Source organism: Neoarius graeffei, chromosome 22 (genome assembly GCF_027579695.1).
Source record: "Neoarius graeffei isolate fNeoGra1 chromosome 22, fNeoGra1.pri, whole genome shotgun sequence".
Lineage (NCBI taxonomy): Eukaryota > Metazoa > Chordata > Actinopteri > Siluriformes > Ariidae > Neoarius > Neoarius graeffei.
Window position 1 is genome coordinate 54,929,072 of NC_083590.1, and position 18,970 is coordinate 54,948,041.

General features: G+C 45.3%; 1 long non-coding RNA gene across 1 annotated transcript; it reads right to left on the reverse strand.

The window, feature by feature from the left end:
- Positions 1-699: 699 nt before the first annotated feature.
- LOC132870461 (uncharacterized) lies at positions 700-6,132 on the reverse strand. Its single transcript, XR_009651112.1, has 3 exons — positions 6,079-6,132; positions 1,928-2,119; positions 700-1,438 (listed from the first exon to the last, which is right to left on the reverse strand). It is a non-coding gene; the product is annotated as an uncharacterized LOC132870461 (long non-coding RNA).
- Between the last annotated feature and the right edge of the window lie 12,838 nt (positions 6,133-18,970).

An 18,970-nucleotide genomic window follows, 5' to 3' on the forward strand; every position in this document is an offset into this window, starting at 1 on the left:
CAGTAACTCATTCTGGCACCCAACCATGAAACATGGAGCCTGGCAAAGGATTTGAGTACTCATTCCAAGATGTTTCTTGGTTTTTATGTTTGGCACAAAACAGAACTCATTGAAGTTACCAGATGCCTGGTATAGTCTCCTTTTTTTTTTTTTTACTAGGTCACTGTATAGGACTAAAGGACAGGTCATAAGCATGCCAAAGCCACAAATAATTTGTTACACACTTTATACTATGACAGACAAACATAATAAACAAGCAACATAAATGAGTCTGCAATATTAATAACCACAATGTAATTTTGTGTAATGTATTCTTTGATGATACAATGTTTGCTTAGTCTATCTACTGTTAGTTCCTCCTTCAAAGGCATTTTCTGAAAAGTGTGACAGAATAAATAACGTTGTTGATACGGTATTCATTGCAAATCTGGCTGTATTTCATATGCTCCTTCTCAATAACTCCAAATGTTATGTTTCACATGTGTCAGCGAAGTTGGTTGAAAAATATTACACAGAACCCTGGTTCAATGTAATCACCTGACACGACTGTCACTGATGCAGCCCCAGCAGAGCATCTTTATAATAGCGTGTGTATTTTTCTTATGACTTAATCTCCTTTAAGGCATGGTAACAGCGAATAATATGATGTGGATGCAAGAAAAGAAAAAAAAAACTTGGAAAGAGAGAAATGGGGTAGGGAAGGGGGTGTTAGAAAAACACTAGACCTCAGTTAGGCAGATGCACGGATTTAATGGGAGAAAGAAGGAAAAGCTGGTCTGCATTTAATGACAGGGCAAGTCATATAGACAGGTGGTGTAGGAAAGAAACAGCCTCCAAGCTCCAGCCAAATGTAAAAGAAAACACTCTGTTTGTCCTACTGTTCTCTTACTGTGGTGTAGCTATACAGTTCCGTACTCATACAGAATTAAATTAACAACCCACACCCAGGTGAAATCAGAAACACAGGCTATAAACTGACAATGGCTGCATTTTTCCATTTTAACAGTGTGCTCAATAATCCTGTTATTAAGGGATGTTCTGTCGAACCACATGTACATCATTGTTTTAAATCCAGAGCTTCTAAAGGATGTAGATCACTGATCTTTTCAAGTTTCTAAATCTCATGCAGTATATTGGGCAACACGGTGGCGTAGTGGTTAGCACTGTCGCCTCACAGCAAGAAGGTTCTGGGTTCAATCCCAGTGGCTGATGGGGGTCTTTCTGTGTGGAGTTTGCATGTTCTCCCCGTGCCTGCGTGGGATTCCTCCGGTGTTCCATTTTCCCCCACAGTCCAAAGGTCAATTGGTGGCTCTAGGTGTGAGTGTGAATGGTTATTTGTCTCTATGGGTCAGCCCTGCGATGATCTGGCGACTTGTTCAGGGTGTACCCCGCCTCTTGCCCACAGTCAGCTGGGATAGGGTCCAGCTTGCCCGCGACCCTGCACAGGATAACTGGTTATGGATAATGGATGGATGCAGTATATTAAAAAAGCAACACAGTATTGCTGTGACTAATGACTAACACTCTAAAAAGGAAACACATGACTTTCCTGGTGACGTTTGTTTAGATTTGCTCCAAGCAGATTTGAATAATAGCTATAACAACCTTTGTAAAAGAGTGCGTATTTTTTAATGAAGTTCTCAGTGTAGCCTCAATCTTATTCCTTCTTATGAAAGTACAATTTACAGTGATTGGAAGCCTATTTAGATCTATGCCACACACCACCTGGGAAACCAGATCATAAGACGATATGTTTATTGACATCTCACCTGTTAAGCACTATACTGATAAAACATATGGTGTTATTTAGAAACAAGACAAGTTCAATTCTACCATAAAACAGTGAGATATTAAAATTGTCAGGACACAATAAATTTCGATATAGAACCAGAATTGAGAGAAATGTCATATTACAAAAGCCCCAAACCTCATGGCATTGCGGGCAGTGGTGGCTCAACGGTTAAGGCTCTGGGTTACTGATCTGAAGATCAAGGGGTTCCAGCCCCAACACCACCAAGCTGCCACTGTTGGGCCCTTGAGCAAGGCCCCTAATCCTCTCTGCTCCAGGGGGCGCTGTATCATGGCTATCCCTGCGCTCTGATCCCAATTCCCTAACAAACTGGGATATGCAAAGAAAAAAAAATTAATTGTGCTATAATGTATATGTGGGCGGCACCGTGGTGTAGTGGTTAGCGCTGTCGCCTCACAGCAAGAAGGTCCTGGGTTCGAGCCCCGGGGCCGGCGAGGGCCTTTCTGTGTGGAGTTTGCATGTTCTCCCTGTGTCCGCGTGGGTTTCCTCCGGGTGCTCCGGTTTCCCCCACAGTCCAAAGACATGCAGGTTAGGTTAACTGGTGACTCTAAATTGACCGTAGGTGTGAATGTGAGTGTGAATGGTTGTCTGTGTCTATGTGTCAGCCCTGTGATGACCTGGCGACTTGTCCAGGGTGTACCCCGCCTTTCGCCCGTAGTCAGCTGGGATAGGCTCCAGCTTGCCTGCGACCCTGTAGAAGGATAAAGCGGCTAGAGATAATGAGATGAGATGAATGAGATAATGTATATGTGACAAATAAAGGTTTCTTCTTCTTCATTGTGTTATCTTCTGATGTGAAGCAGGTCCAATGCGGCCCTATTGTGTTTCTGGCCTTTTTTATTTAACCAGCACATTTGACAACAAGCAAACACTCACACTCATCTCAGCGTCTGCATGTGATTTTTGCTGTGTTTTGCACAGATGGGGATCAGGTACAAACCCCTTCAAAGCATCTTCACACACACTGCTTAATCTCTCCCTCAATTGTAGCCACTGACAGGAGCACAAAGCCTAACAAGGCCTCACTATTATGTAAGCACTGACAGCTCAGTCAGCAGGGGAGGAGGGAACCTTGTCATCATGGCAGTAATGTGTATCATCCAGACATTGCCATATAGGAAGAGACCAAGGTGGGGGCTGGGCGTTGGTCGCTGTGCTTGTTCATTTGAGTTTGTTGACAATGGAGTGGCTACTGCTTTATGTCCCAGGGCTTCCTGTAATGTCTGCATTACTTTCTGGCTGTCCCTTTTAGTTATGCTGTCATAGTTAGTCTTGCTGGAGTCCCTGCTTGCACTCAGTGCAAAACATACACTGTTCTTAACCATTAGGTGACAACGGGCATATGTAATAACCTGTGTTTTCTCTTTCTCTCTCTGTTGAGTAACACATCAATCTTGAGACACCAGTGATGCTGACATCTCCTGCCCTTTGGACCTGCCTGATCCATCCTGATGCCCTACGTCTTGCTGGAGTCTCATCACATTGCTCCTGTGGAGGACGGCCCCATATGGACAGTCATAAGTCGCACTTGGAAGACGCTCTGGACACTTACAGTAATGCTCTTATGGCTGAGGACTACAGTCTACTTACTAACTTCAGGACTGCAGTTGTCATGAACAGTTTTGCACTCAAGTTTCCATCAATGAACAGTTTATAACTTCAACAAAACAGACTTCATGTTAAAACTATAATGAATTTCCTGGTCTCATAGTTCTACTTTGCGACTCTGTAGGACACAGTTATATAAGTGAGTTAGTTAGTTATAATCACGCTATCTGTTATCACCCAGATGAGGATGGGTTCCCTTTTGAGTCTCATCTCATCTCATTATCTCTAGCCGCTTTATCCTTCTACAGGGTTGCAGGCAAGCTGGAGCCTATCCCAGCTGACTACGGGCAAAAGGCGGGGTACACCCTGGACAAGTCGCCAGGTCATCACAGCTGACTACGGGTGAAAGGCGGGGTACACCCTGGACAAGTCGCCAGGTCATCACAGGGCTGACACATAGACACAGACAACCATTCACACTCACATTCACACCTACGGTCAATTTAGAGTCACCAGTCAACCTAACCTGCATGTCTTTGGACTGTGGGGGAAACCGGAGCACCCGGAGGAAACCCACGCGGACACGGGGAGAACATGCAAACTCCACAGAAAGGCCCTCGCCGGCCCCGGGGCTCGAACCTGGACCTTCTTGCTGTGAGGCGACAGCGCTAACCACTACACCACCGTGCCGCCCCCCTTTTGAGTCTGGTTCCTCTCAAAATTTCTTTCTCATGTCGTCTGAGGGAGTTTTACCTCACAACCGTCACCTCAGGCTTGATCATCAGGGGTTAATTTACAACCCCGATTCCAAAAAAGTTGGGACAAACTACAAATTGTAAATAAAAACGGAATGCAATGATGTGGAAGTTTCAAAATTCCATATTTTATTCAGAATAGAACATAGATGACATATCAAATGTTTAAACTGAGAAAATGTATCATTTAAAGAGAAAAATGAGGTGATTTTAAATTTCATGACAACAACACATCTCAAAAAAGTTGGGACAAGGCCATGTTTACTACTGTGAGACATCCCCTTTTCTCTTTACAACAGTCTGTAAACGTCTGGGGACTGAGGAGACAAGTTGCTCAAGTTTAGGGATAGGAATGTTAACTCATTCTTGTCTAATGTAGGATTCTAGTTGCTCAACTGTCTTAGGTCTTTTTTGTCGTATCTTCTGTTTTATGATGCGCCAAATGTTTTCTATGGGTGAAAGATCTGGACTGCAGGCTGGCCAGTTCAGTACCCGGACCCTTCTTCTACGCAGCCATGATGCTGTAATTGATGCAGTATGTGGTTTGGCATTGTCATGTTGGAAAATGCAAGGTCTTCCCTGAAAGAGACGTCGTCTGGATGGGAGCATATGTTGCTCTAGAACCTGGATATACCTTTCAGCATTGATGGTGTCTTTCCAGATGTGTAAGCTGCCCATGCCACACACACTAATGCAACCCTATACCATCAGAGATGCAGGCTTCTGAACTGAGCGCTGATAACAACTTGGGTCGTTCTTCTCCTCTTTAGTCCGAACGACACGGCGTCCCTGATTTCCATCAAGAACTTCAAATTTTGATTCGTCTGACCACAGAACAGTTTTCCACTTTGCCGCAGTCCATTTTAAATGAGCCTTGGCCCAGAGAAGACGTCTGCGCTTCTGGATCATGTTTAGATACGGCTTCTTCCTTGAACTATAGAGTTTTAGCTGGCAACGGCGGATGGCACAGTGAATTGTGTTCACAGATAATGTTCTCTGGAAATATTCCTGAGCCCATTTTTTGATTTCCAATATAGAAGCATGCCTGTATGTGATGCAGTGCCGTCTAAGGACCCGAAGATCACGGGCACCCGGTGTGGTTTTCCGGCTTTGACCCTTACACACAGAGATTCTTCCAGATTCTCTGAATCTTTTGATGATATTATGCACTGTAGATGATGATATGTTCAAACTCTTTGCAATTTTACACTGTCGAACTCCTTTCTGATATTGCTCCACTATTTGTTGGCGCAGAATTAAGGGGATTGGTGATCCTCTTCCCATCTTTACTTCTGAGAGCCGCTGCCACTCCAAGATGCTCTTTTTATACCCAGTCATGTTAATGACCTATTGCCAATTGACCTAATGAGTTGCAATTTGGTCCTCCAGCTGTTCCTTTTTTGTACCTTTAACTTTTCCAGCCTCTTATTGCCCCGTCCCAACTTTTTTGAGATGTGTTGCTGTCATGAAATTTCAAATGGGCCAATATTCGGCATGAAATTTCAAAATGTCTCACTTTCGACATTTGATATGTTGTCTATGTTCTATTGTGAATACAATATCAGTTTTTGAGATTTGTAAATTATTGCATTCCGTTTTTATTTACAATTTGTACTTTGTCCCAACTTTTTTGGAATCGGGGTTGTATGAGTTCATACATTTAAAGTCTTTATTTTTCTGTAAAGCTGTTTTGCAACAATGTTTATTGTTAAAAGCGCTATACAAATAAGTTGACTTCAAACAAACTGACTTGAATCGATAATGAATACAACTGATTTCAAACTTAAACATATCAGCTTCATTCAGAAGAACAGAGTACTCAGAGCTGCAGTACTGGTTAGTAACCTAATCCATAACAGATTTACACAACTAGTATAGCTTTATGTAGTGAAAATTCATTATGTCTGATTATTATAACTATTCTTTAAGTTCGTTTCTTAAGACACGTGTTTTTTAGTATGTTACCTCGCTTGTTGACAGTTTCGGCGAACACTTCCGCCTTCTTCAAAACAATCACCAGATGTCGAGTGGTGACGTGCCTTATCAGCTGATGTTACTCTATAGAGGCGTGAACGTCCCGCCCAATTTGACAGGTAGTCCACGCCTCCTGCTGTCAGGTCGCTGCCCCAGGACTGCGCTCCAGGTGTGTGACAGCGCGTACGCTCCCTCATCCCGGTTCATCATTCTCTGCGCACGCTTTCGTATCTCCACTGCCTCCAAAATCCAACGCTGGAATCTATTCTCTTCAGCGCGAATGACTCTGGCCTCTTCCCAATTCATAATATGATTTTGTCGTTTGCAGTGGTCTGAAATGGCTGATTTTAAGTTTTCTTGGTTTGCTTTTTCTTTTTCGGATCTTGTGAGTCTTTTTGTTGTTTCTTTTTCACATTCTAATTGGTGTTCTTTCCTGCGAGTGTGGAAGCATCTGCCCGTTTCACCAATATAGACTTTATTGCATGAACGGCAAGGGATTTCATATATGACATTGCATTTATTGTCCAGTTGTATTTTATCTTTGGGGTGAACTAGCAGCTGTCGGAGGTTCTTGTATGGTTTGACCGGGGTGTTGATGTGGTATTTCCTCATGGATCGTTGGATGCGTTCTGTAACTCCTTTTATTTATGGTAGTGTGACAAAGCCCCGGTTTGTTTTTTCTGTGTTTTTTCTTGTTTGTTTCCTTTTTTTGTGTCTGTGATTTTCCTTTTCGAATTGCCCATGGTGGATATTGGCAGTTTTTTAATGCCTGTTGGATGTGTTGTTCCTCCTCCTGTCTGTCTTTCTCCTCCATGATGTTCTGTGCAACCACCTCATCCCCACAGCAGACATCACCCCCCGGATATACGGCACACCGAAAATTCATAAACCCGGAGCACCACTAAGACCCATAGTAGACAGTATAGGATCAGTTACTTACAACCTTTCCAAGACACTGGCAGACATAATTAAACCACTCCTCGGACTCACGGAATACCACTGCAAAAACTCAAAACAACTGACGAAAGAACTAAAGGAAATCAAGATAAAAAAGGATGAAATCTTTGTATCACATGACGTCATATCCCTCTTTACAAAAACACCAGTCACAAACACTCTCAACATAGTAGAAAACCGGTTAAAAGCAGACAGAACCCTGAAAAAACGTACAAAACTTACAGCACAGGACATAACAAAACTATTACATTTCATTTCCACGTCCACATATTTCCAATACAGAGGTACAATCTACAGACAAAAAGAGGGATTTGCAATGGGGGACCCGCTATCTGCCACTCTATGCAACTTTTTTATGGAGGATCTGGAAACCCGAGCCATAGAAACAGCACCGGATGACTGCAAACCTATCTTCTGGAAAAGATACGTTGATGACATTCTTGAAATAACCAAAACAGGTCACACACAACAACTCACGGATCATTTAAACTCCATAGACAAAACAGGCAACATCAAATTCACACACGAAGAGGAAACGGACAAGACAATAGCATTTGTGGACCTAAAAATACACCACACAGAAGAAGGTAATATCAGAATTACAACATACAGAAAACCTACACACACCGACCAATATCTTCTCTGGACATCTGAACATCCCATCGCACACAAAATGTCAGTAATCAGAACACTATACAACCGAACACAGAACATCACAGAGGAGAAAGACAGACAGGAGGAGGACCAACACATCCAACAGGCATTAAAAAACTGCCAATATCCACCGTGGGCAATTCGAAAAGGAAAATCACAGACACAAAAAAAGGAAACAAACAAACAAACAAACAAGAAAAAACACAGAAAAAACAAACCGGGGCTTTGTCACATTACCATAAATAAAAGGAGTTACAGAACGCATCCAACGATCCATGAGGAAATACCACATCAACACCCCGGTCAAACCATACAAGAACCTCTGACAGCTGCTAGTTCACCCCAAAGATAAAATACACCTGGACAATAAATGCAATGTCATATATGAAATCCCTTGCCGTTCATGCAATAAAGTCTATATTGGTGAAACGGGCAGATGCTTCCACACTCGCAGGAAAGAACACCAATTAGAATGTGAAAAAGAAACAACAAAAAGACTCACAAGATCCGAAAAAGAAAAAGCACACCAAGAAAACCTAAAATCAGCCATTTCAGACCACTGCAAACGACAAAATCATATTATGAATTGGGAAGAGGCCAGAGTCATTCGCGCTGAAGAGAATAGATACCAGCGTTGGATTTTGGAGGCAGTGGAGATACGAAAGCGTGCGCAGAGAACGATGAACCGGGATGAGGGAGCGTACGCGCTGTCACACACCTGGAGCGCAGTCCTGGGGCAGCGACCTGACAGCAGGAGGCGTGGACTACCTGTCAAATTGGGCGGGACGTTCACGCCTCCATAGAGTAACATCAGATGATAAGGCACGTCACCACTCGACATCTGGTGACTGTTTTGAAGAAGGCGGAAGTGTTCGCCGAAACTGTCAACAAGCGAGGTAACATACTTAAAAATACGTGTCTTAAGAAACGAACTTAAAGAATAACTAGTATAGCTTGTTATTTTATCATTGTAATTGGTAAATACTGTGAATAAATTGTAGGTGTAATGTTATGTTTAATTATTTGTGTGTGTGAGTTTTTTTAATATACACTCCCCGGCCATTTTATTAGGAACACCCATCCACTATGCAGGTCTCTAATCAGCCGATCCCTCGACAGCAGCACAGTGCAAAAAATCACGCAGATACAAATCAAGAGCTTCAGTTAATGTTCACTTCAAACATCAGAATGGAAAAAAATTGTGATCTCACAGTGTGACTTTCTTTCACTGTGGTATGGGTGTTGGTTTGAGCCAGATGGATTGAGTATTTCAGAAACTGCTGATCTCCTGGGGTTTTCACACACAACAGTCTCTAGAGTTTACACAGAATGGTGTGAAAAACAAAAAACACTGAGTGAGTGAGTGAGTGACAGTTCTGTGGGTGGAAACAAACATCTTGTTAAGAGAGGTCAGAGGGAAATGGACAGATTGGTTCGAGCTGCCAGGAAGGATATAGTAACTCGTATAATCATTCTTTACAACCGTGGTGAGCAGAAAAGCATCTCCGCAGAAGAACACATTGGGTTCCACTCCTGCAGCCAAGAACAGGGATCTTAGAATCAACAACAAGTTCCTATTAAAGTGGACACTGAGTGTATATATATCGATATAGATATCTAGATGCACAGTGAAATTGAGCTTGTTGAGCTGGAGGGCAGACCAACAAATGAAAATGATAAAACAGTCCACACACAGACTGTTTTCCACCAAGTTTTATTTTTCCAACATATTTACAGCTTCCATGCTGAGTGATACATTATGGGATTTGGAGTTTGGAGGCAGGAACTATTTTGACAATTGCTTAAAGTTAATCTTCATGGTAAAATTAAAAAGGCTCTAGCCTCACAAATAATAAGCAATTATTGGACAAGACTGAACAAAATATCGTGATTTGTTAGTGTTGAACACGCAGCAATTATTTACAGATGCTGAAGGCAGACACTAACAAATCATGATATTTCGTGAAAACTGAGTTCAATAATTGTTTTATAATTCAAATTATTTTTTAAAAATACTGATTATAAGGTTTGTGCAATGAGTCAAACGATAAAGAAATCAGATGCAATCACTATTTTATTTAGATCTCACAGAACTCAAAATACAAAAGTGTGAAGTAACTGTGCATGCGCAGACCATGATTTGCAGCAAAATGGCCTTCCACCCTAATGTGCATGTGCAGACCATTATTTGTAGGCAGTTAATTGTGATTCACTAAGCCAATCAAAATGGTGTAAAATAATTTGAATGACAATACAATTTTACTGCTTTTTCCTTGTGTGTGTGTGTGTGTGTGTGTGTTTAAATTTAGTACATTGAATAGATTTGGGTTTTGACTGTTTTGAGGTTTTGGGGTTTTTTTTGTAAATATATTTTATTGGTTTTCAAAACAGTTCACATAGGAGAAGTGGATCAAGACAAGCATACATATATTCACTTTACCTAGCCATTCCCCAAATACAAAAATGCACCATCAAAAAACAAATACATCACCCGCCCGCCCACCCACCCATAGGGTCACAAGTGAATGTACACATACATGAAAAAAGACAATGGTCGCAGGCAAACAACCAGTAATTAAATCAAATTAGTTCAGAAAAAATAATTTAAATAAACAAATAAAATGAACATTAAAAAAAGGAAATTAAAATATAGAATTAAAAGGGGGAAAAACGGGGGGTGAGGGAGGGGGGTTAGCCAAACATTTCACCCTAGTGCTTATCAAAGGGTTTAAAGATATTGAAAAGCCCTATAAAATTCTTCGTGAAAGTGGTTGGGAAAGAGTGAGTGATCTCAATCCCCAAATATCTAAAACCATCTCTGACCCTTTTGAAGGGGAAAAGGGTTGAGGGAAGTAATTCTGCTTTAGGGTTTAAAGGAAAAAATGCTCTTCTGTAAATTTAACTTATAGCCTGAGATTTTCCCAAACTTATTCAGAATATCTAAAATATAAGGGAGGGATAGAGCTGGGGTGGCACGGTGGTGTAGTGGTTAGCGCTGTCGCCTCACAGCAAGAAGGTCCTGGGTTCGAGCCCCGGGGCCGGCGAGGGCCTTTCTGTGCGGAGTTTGCATGTTCTCCCTGTGTCCGCGTGGGTTTCCTCCGGGTGCTCCGGTTTCCCCCACAGTCCAAAGACATGCAGGTTAGGTTAACTGGTGACTCTAAATTGACCATAGGTGTGAATGTGAGTGTGAATGGTTGTCTATGTGTCAGCCCTGTGATGACCTGGCGACTTGTCCAGGGTGTACCCTGCCTTTCGCCCGTAGTCAGCTGGGATAGGCTCCAGCTTGTCTGCGACCCTGTAGAAGGATAAAGCGGCTAGAGATAATGAGATGAGATAGAGCTGGATCAGAGACATACAAAAGCAGGTCATCTGTGTAGAACGACACCTTAAACACCTGCCTACCACAACATATGCCTTGAAATTCCCTACAGCATCGCAACGCCACCGCCAAGGGTTCAATGGCCAGTGCGAATAGGAGGGGGGAGAGTGGGCACTCTTGTCTTGTCTCCCTGCCTAAAAGGAAATAATCAGATCGAGTATTATTAGAGATTACAGAGGCAAGGAGGGATGAATAGAGTAATTTGATCCAGGCAATAAATTAATCTTCAACCAAATTTTTTGAGCATAAGGAATAAGTATTTCCACTTGACCCGGTCAAAGGCCTTCTCAGCTTGAAGAGATATGACTGCCTCCGGGCATTTAGACTGGGCCAAGTGGACAACTGTGGCAGCAGGAGCATGGTCAAGCATCAGTCTGTGAATGGAGGGCGGAGTCAGGGAAGGTAAGTGGCAGAGTCACTGCACCTGATGGGAATTATCCTGTGTTTGTGTGTCTGCCCCAGTGACCGCGCCCTATGAGAGGAGAGGGAGCGCAGAGGAAGGGAGCTCTCCTGAACAAAACACATGGGTGTGTATATATATACACAACCCCGATTCCAAAAAAGTTGGGACAAAGTACAGATTGTAAATAAAAACGAGATGCAATGATGTGGAAGTTTCAAAATTCCATATTTTATTCAGAATAGAACATAGATGACATATCACATGTTTAAACTGAGAAAATGTATCATTTAAAGAGAAAAATTAGGTGATTTTAAATTTCATGACAACAACACATCTCAAAAAAGTTGGGACAAGGCCATGTTTACCACTGTGAGACATCCCCTTTTCTCTTTACAACAGTCTGTAAACGTCTGGGGACTGAGGAGACAAGTTGCTCAAGTTTAGGGATAGGAATGTTAACCCATTCTTGTCTAATGTAGGATTCTAGTTGCTCAACTGTCTTAGGTCTTTTTTGTCGTATCTTCCATTTTATGATGCGCCAAATGTTTTCTATGGGTGAAAGATCTGGACTGCAGGCTGGCCAGTTCAGTACCCGGACCCTTCTTCTACGCAGCCATGATGCTGTAATTGATGCAGTATGTGGTTTGGCATTGTCATGTTGGAAAATGCAAGGTCTTCCCTGAAAGAGACGTCATCTGGATGGGAGCATATGTTGTTCTAGAACCTGGATATACCATTCAGCATTGATGGTGTCTTTCCAGATGTGTAAGCTGCCCATGCCACACGCACTAATGCAACCCCATACCATCAGAGATGCAGGCTTCTGAACTGAGCGCTGATAACAACTTGGGTCGTCCTTCTCCTCTTTAGTCCGAATGACACGGCGTCCCTGATTTCCATCAAGAACTTAAATTTTGATTCGTCTGACCACAGAACAGTTTTCCACTTTGCCACAGTCCATTTTAAATGAGCCTTGGCCCAGAGAAGACGTCTGCGCTTCTGGATCATGTTTAGATACGGCTTCTTCTTTGAACTATAGAGTTTTAGCTGGCAACGGCGGATGGCACGGTGAATTGTGTTCACAGATAATGTTCTCTGGAAATATTCCTGAGCCCATTTTGTGATTTCCAATACAGAAGCATGCCTGTATGTGATGCAGTGCCGTCTAAGGGCCCAAAGATCACGGGCACCCAGTATGGTTTTCCGGCCTTGACCCTTACGCACAGAGATTCTTCCAGATTCTCTGAATCTTTTGATGATATTATGCACTGTAGATGATGATATGTTCAAACTCTTTGCAATTTTACACTGTCAAACTCCTTTCTGATATTGCGCCACTATTTGTCGGCGCAGAATTAGGGGGATTGGTGATCCTCTTCCCATCTTTACTTCTGAGAGCCGCTGCCACTCCAAGATGCTCTTTTTATACCCAGTCATGTTAATGACTTATTGCCAATTGACCTAATGAGTTGCAATTTGGTCCTCCAGCTGTTCCTTTTTTGTACCTTTAACTTTTCCAGCCTCTTATTGTCCCTGTCCCAACTTTTTTGAGATGTGTTGCTGTCATGAAATTTCAAATGAGCCAATATTTGGCATGAAATTTCAAAATGTCTCACTTTTGACATTTGATATGTTGTCTATGTTCTATTGTGAATACAATATCAGTTTTTGAGATTTGTAAATTATTGCATTTCGTTTTTATTTACAATTTGTACTTTGTCCCAACTTTTTTGGAATCGGGGTTGTATATATATATATATATATATATATATATATATATATATATATATATATATATATATATAATGAGTGAATATAAAAGCTGAAAAGCTAAAATAAAAAGAGTTATTGAGAACTCAGTTCTGGTCTGCCGTGCTTCTGTGCTCCACCCACCTGGCATAATTCTACAGTGGTGCCGAAACCCGGGATAGTGCAGAAGGGAACGGCCACATGGAGTCCTCCCCCTTTCAGGACCTGGTCCATGCCCTCGCCATGGCCCAACAGAGCCAGCACCAGGCGCTGATCGCCCTCTGGAAGGAACAAGAACATCGCTTCGAAGCCCTGGCGCTGGCGCAACAGGAAGATCGCCAGGCATTCCGGCACCTGCTTGTGTTGGCAGGGGCCCCGATCACCACCGCCACAGACCCGCCCCACCTCACCCTAATGAAGATGGGTCCGCAGGACAACCCCGAAGCCTTCCTTGCTCTTTTTGAGCAGGCAGCTGAGGCATGGGGTTGGCCAGTGGAACAGTGTGCGGCGTGCCTCCTCCCCCTGCTAACGGGCGAGGTGCAGCTGGCCGCGCAACTTCATTCGGCCAGCAACTTCGGGATGCCTGCTGGCAGTGGCTGAGGGCCGACAACCGCAACGCAGAGGGAATCATCAATCTGGTGGCAATGGAGCAATTCGTTGCTCGACTTCCAGAAGGAACCGCGGAGTGGGTCCAGTGCTATCGCTCGGCGTCGCTGGATCAGGCCATCGAGCTGGCGGAGGACCATATGGCGGTCGTTCCGATGGCAGGACAACGTGTCTCCCCTTCTGCCCTCCCCTCTCTCTCTCTACCCCCTTCTGTTCCTCATCCTCGCCCCATTCCCCCACCGCGGAGGCGGGGGCCGGCTCCACCCCAGCCGGCCCGCCGCACCCGCGGTGTCCTACCGTTTCCTACTTCCATGTCTGTGTCTTCCCCCCCTCAGGTGAGTGATCTGGAACACCGGTGCAGAGAGAGAGCCTGGGCCGGTTTGCTGGCGCTGTGGGGAGCCGGGGCACCTCCAGCATCAGTGCTCGGCGATGGAGGTGGGCGCAGTGGTCCGGATCCCTGACGCGCCAGGGACCGCCCTCAATCGGGTCGGAGCGTATCGCATACCAGTGAGCATCCAAGGGGATACATAGCAGGCTTTGGTGGATTCCAGCTGTAATCAGACCTCAATCCATCAAAGCCTGGTGCAAGACGAGGCATTGGGGAGAGCACAATTGGTGAAGGTGTTGTGTGTGCACGGGGATGTTCACAACTATCCTTTAGGTGTTGATCCACATTCTGTTTCGAGGGGAGAAATTTAGAGTTCAGGTGCCGGTTAATCCTCGCCTCACCCACTCGACAATTTTGGGGACCGATTGGCTGGGATTCGGGGAATTAATGACACATTTAGTGAAGAGTGGGTCCTGCCATAGTTCAGCAGGGGGAGGTCCCGGTGTGGCTTTGGAGGGAGCAGCTGTCACAGAGCTGTCTACATCATCACCACGTCAGAGCAAGGAGCTGCAGGTTCTTCCTCCCTCTCTCAGGGAATCCCTTGCGGATTTCCAGTTAGAGCAGTCGCGAGACGAGACTCTGTGGCATGCATTTGACCAAGTGAGAGTAATCGATGGTCAAACGCTCCAGCCAAATGCCACCTCGTCCTTCCCCTATTTCTCCATTTTTAAGGATAGATTATACCGAGTGACACAGGACACTCAGATGAAGGAGCAGATCACACAGCTTTTAATCCCAAAGAGCCGCCGGGAATCTATATTCCAGGCAGCTCACTTTAATCCCATGGCTGGACACCTAGGGCAGGATAAGACACTAGCCCGAATAATGGCCCGGTTCTATTGGCCAGGGATTCGCAGCGATATCCGTAGGTGGTGTACGGCTTGCCGCGAATGCCAGTTAGTAAATCCAACGGCCATTCCAAAAGCGCCTTTGCGCCCCCTGCCATTAATCGAGACCCCGTTCGAAAGAATTGGGATGGATCTCATCGGGCCATTAGATCAGTCAACATGAGGGTATCGCTTTATTTTAGTTCTGGTGGACTATGCAACGCGATACCCGGAAGCAGTGCCTCTTCGCAATATCTCAGCACATAGTATTGCGGAAGCGCTCTTCTGCGTCATCTCCCGAGTCAGAATCCCCAAAGAGATTCTGACTGATCAAGGCACTTTGTTTATGTCACGCACACTGCACGAACTGTATGGGTTACTGGGAATTAAGCCGATCCTCACCAGCATTTATCACCCACAAATGGATGGCTTAGTTGAACGGTTCAACCGCACCCTCAAAACCATAATTAAAAAAATTTGTAAGCGAGGACACACGCAACTGGGATAAATGACTTGAGCCCCTGTTATTCGCAGTACGAGAGGTCCCACAAGCCTCCACAGGGTTCTCCCCATTCGAATTATTATATGGGCATAAGCCGCGTGGCATTCTAGATGTGCTGCGGGAAAATTGGGAGAAGGGACCTTCAACAAGTAAAAATGAAATTCAGTATGTTATTGACCTGCGTGCCAAACTCCACACCCTCACGCACTTAACCCAGAAGAATTTGCGGCAGGCCCAAGAACGTCAAGTCCGTCTGTACGACAGGGGCACATGCCTTAGGGAGTTCACACCAGGAAGTAAAGTACTCGTGCTGTTGCCCACGTTGAGCTCCAAATTAATCGCCAGGTGGCAAGGACCCTTTGAGGTCACACGGCAAGTCGGGGACGTCGACTATGAGGTGAGGCGAACGGACAGGGGTGGGGCATTACAGATTTACCACCTTAATCTGTTAAAACTTTGGAACGAGGAGGTCCCCATGGCATTGGTGTCGGTGGTTCCAGAGAAGGCGGAGCTGGGGCCAGAGGTTCAAAAGGGAAAATTGACATCGCCCACTGCTCCGGTCCCCTGTGGAGACCACCTCTCCCTGACCCAGCTCACGGAGGTAGCCCAGTTGCAAACAGAATTTTCTGACATGTTCTCGCCCCTGCCCGGCCGCACCCACCTCATAGAACACCACATTGAGACGCCCCCGGGGGTGGTAGTGCACAGCCGCCCTTACAGACTGCCCGAACACAAGAAAAAGGTGGTTCGGGAAGAACTCGAGGCCATGCTCAAAATGGGCATCATCGAGGAGTCCCACAGTGACTGGAGCAGCCCGGTGGTCTTGGTTCCCAAGGCTGATGGGTCGGTCCGGTTCTGTGTGGACTATAGAAAAGTAAATTTGACATGTACCCAATGCCTCGTATTGACGAGTTGCTGGATCGACTAGGCATGGCTCGCTTTTATTCGACACTGGATTTGACGAAGGGATATTGGCAGATCCCCTTGACTCCGCTATCCCGAGAGAAAACGGCCTTTTCCACACCGTTTGGCTTACACCAGTTCGTCACACTTCCTTTTGGGCTGTTTGGGGCGCCTGCTACATTCCAGCGGCTTATGGATAGGGTCCTCCACCCTCAAACCACCTATGCGGCTGCATACCTGGATGACATTATTATTTATAGTCATGACTGGCCGCGGCACCTAGAACACCTGAGGGCCGTCCTTAGGTTGCTGAGGCGAGCGGGGCTCACAGCCAACCCGAAGAAGTGTGCGATTGGGTGGGTGGAAGTACGGTATCTGGGCTTCCACTTGGGCAAGGGGCAGGTGCATCCCCAAATCAATAAGACAGCAACGATTGCGGCCTGCCCGAGGCCCAAGACCAAAAAGGGGGTGAGACAATTCCTGGGGCTGGCTGGCTACTATCGTAGGTTTATAGCTAATTATTCAGACATCACCAGCCCGCTGACTGATCTCACTAAAAAGGGGGCACCAGATCCGGTCCAGTGGACGGAGCAATGCCAGCGGACTTTCTCTAAGGTAAAGGCTGCACTGTGTGGGGGGCCACTATTACACTCCCCTGACTTTTCTCTCCCCTTTGTTTTGCAGACAGATGCATTGGACAGAGGGCTGGGGGCTGTTCTGTCCCAGGAGGTGGAGGGGGAGGACCGTCCAGTGCTGTACATCAGCCGGAAGCTGTCGGTGCATGAGGGCAGGTACAGCACCATAGAGAAGGAATGCCTTGCCATCAAGTGGGCGGTCCTCACCCTCCGCTACTACCTGCTGGGGCACCCTTTCACCCTCTGGTCGGACCATGCGCCCTTGCAGTGGCTCCACCGCATGAAGGATGCCAACGCGCGGATCACCCGTTGATATCTGGTGCTCCAGCCGTTTAAGTTCGAGGTGGTCCACAGGCCAGGGGCACAGATGGTCGTGGCGGACTTTCTCTCCCATCAAGGGGGGGGGAGTCGGCTGCAGGCCAGACGGCTGCCCGGCCTGAGTTGGGCGGTGGGGGTATGTGGCAGCAGGGGCGTGGTCAAGCGTCGGTCTGTGAAGGGAGGGCAGAGTCAGCGAAGATAAGTGGCAGAATCACTGCACCTGACGGGAATTAACCTGTGTTTGTGTGTCTTCCCCAGTGACTGCGCCCTATAAGAGGAGAGGGAGCGCAGAGGAAGGGAGCTCTCCCAACCAGAACACATGGGTATATACTGTATATATATATATATATATATATATATATATATATATATATATATATATGAGTGAATATAAAAGCTGAAAAGCTAAAATAAAGAGTTATTGAGAACTCAGTTCTGGCCTGCCGTGCTTCTGTGCTCCACCCACCTGGTATAATTCTACAACAACATTAAATAATTTTCTCAGATTTGAGTAGGAGTGCCAGCCCTGAATAAAACCCGTCTGGTCAGGTGAGATAATGTCTGGGATCACATTCTCCAGGCGCTTGGCCAAGACTTTAGACAACACTTTAAAATCAACATTTAGCAAGGAGATGGGGCAGTATGATGAGCATAACAGTGGGTCTTTATCCTTCTTTGCTAGCAGAGAGATAGAGGCCTGTCTTAAAGTCATAGGCAAGGTACTGGAGGAGAGTGCCTCTTTAAACATTACTTGGAGGATTGGTGCCAATTGTGAAGAAAACTTTTTGTAAAATTTGGTCATGAATCCAAGAAGATCCTGAGTTCGAGGCCAGCGGCCAATGAGGGGGTTTGCATGTTCTCCACGTGTCTGCGTGGGTTTCCTTTGGGTGCTCCGTTTTCCCCCACGGTCCAAAGGCATGCAGGTTAGGCTAATTGGTGGCTCTAAATTGACCGTAGGTGTGAATGTGAGTGTGAATGGTTGTCTGTGTCTATGTGTCAGCCCTGCGATGACCTGGCGACTTGTCCAGGGTGTACCCCACCTCCCACCCATAGTCAGCTGGGATAAGCTCCGGCTTTCCTGCAACCCTGTAGGACAGGATAAACAGCTACAGATAATGGATGGGTCATGAATCCATCAGGGCCAGGCGATTTATTATTTTGCATGGATTTAATAGCCGTAACAATTTCAGAAATAGAAATGTCTGCTTTCAAATTAGAATTTTGTTCTTCCGAGACAGTGGAAATATTCAAATTTTCAAAGAAAGTATGTGAGAGCTCGAGGTCATCGCTACACTCTGAGGTGTAAAGGGTAGAGTAGAATTGCAAGAAGGCCTTATTTATGTCATCATGCTCAGTCAACATCTCTCCTGTATGTGACTGGATCTTCGTGATCGAGCAGGTGGCAGTAGCTTCACGAGCCTGCAAGGCCAGTAATTTACCCGCCTTATCTCCAAATTCATAGACTTTGTGTCTGGATTTCAAAATAAGGCGTGTTGCCTCATCCATGGATAATAGATCAAATTCAGTTTGTAGTTTCAGCTGCTCTTTGTAAAGGTCTGGGG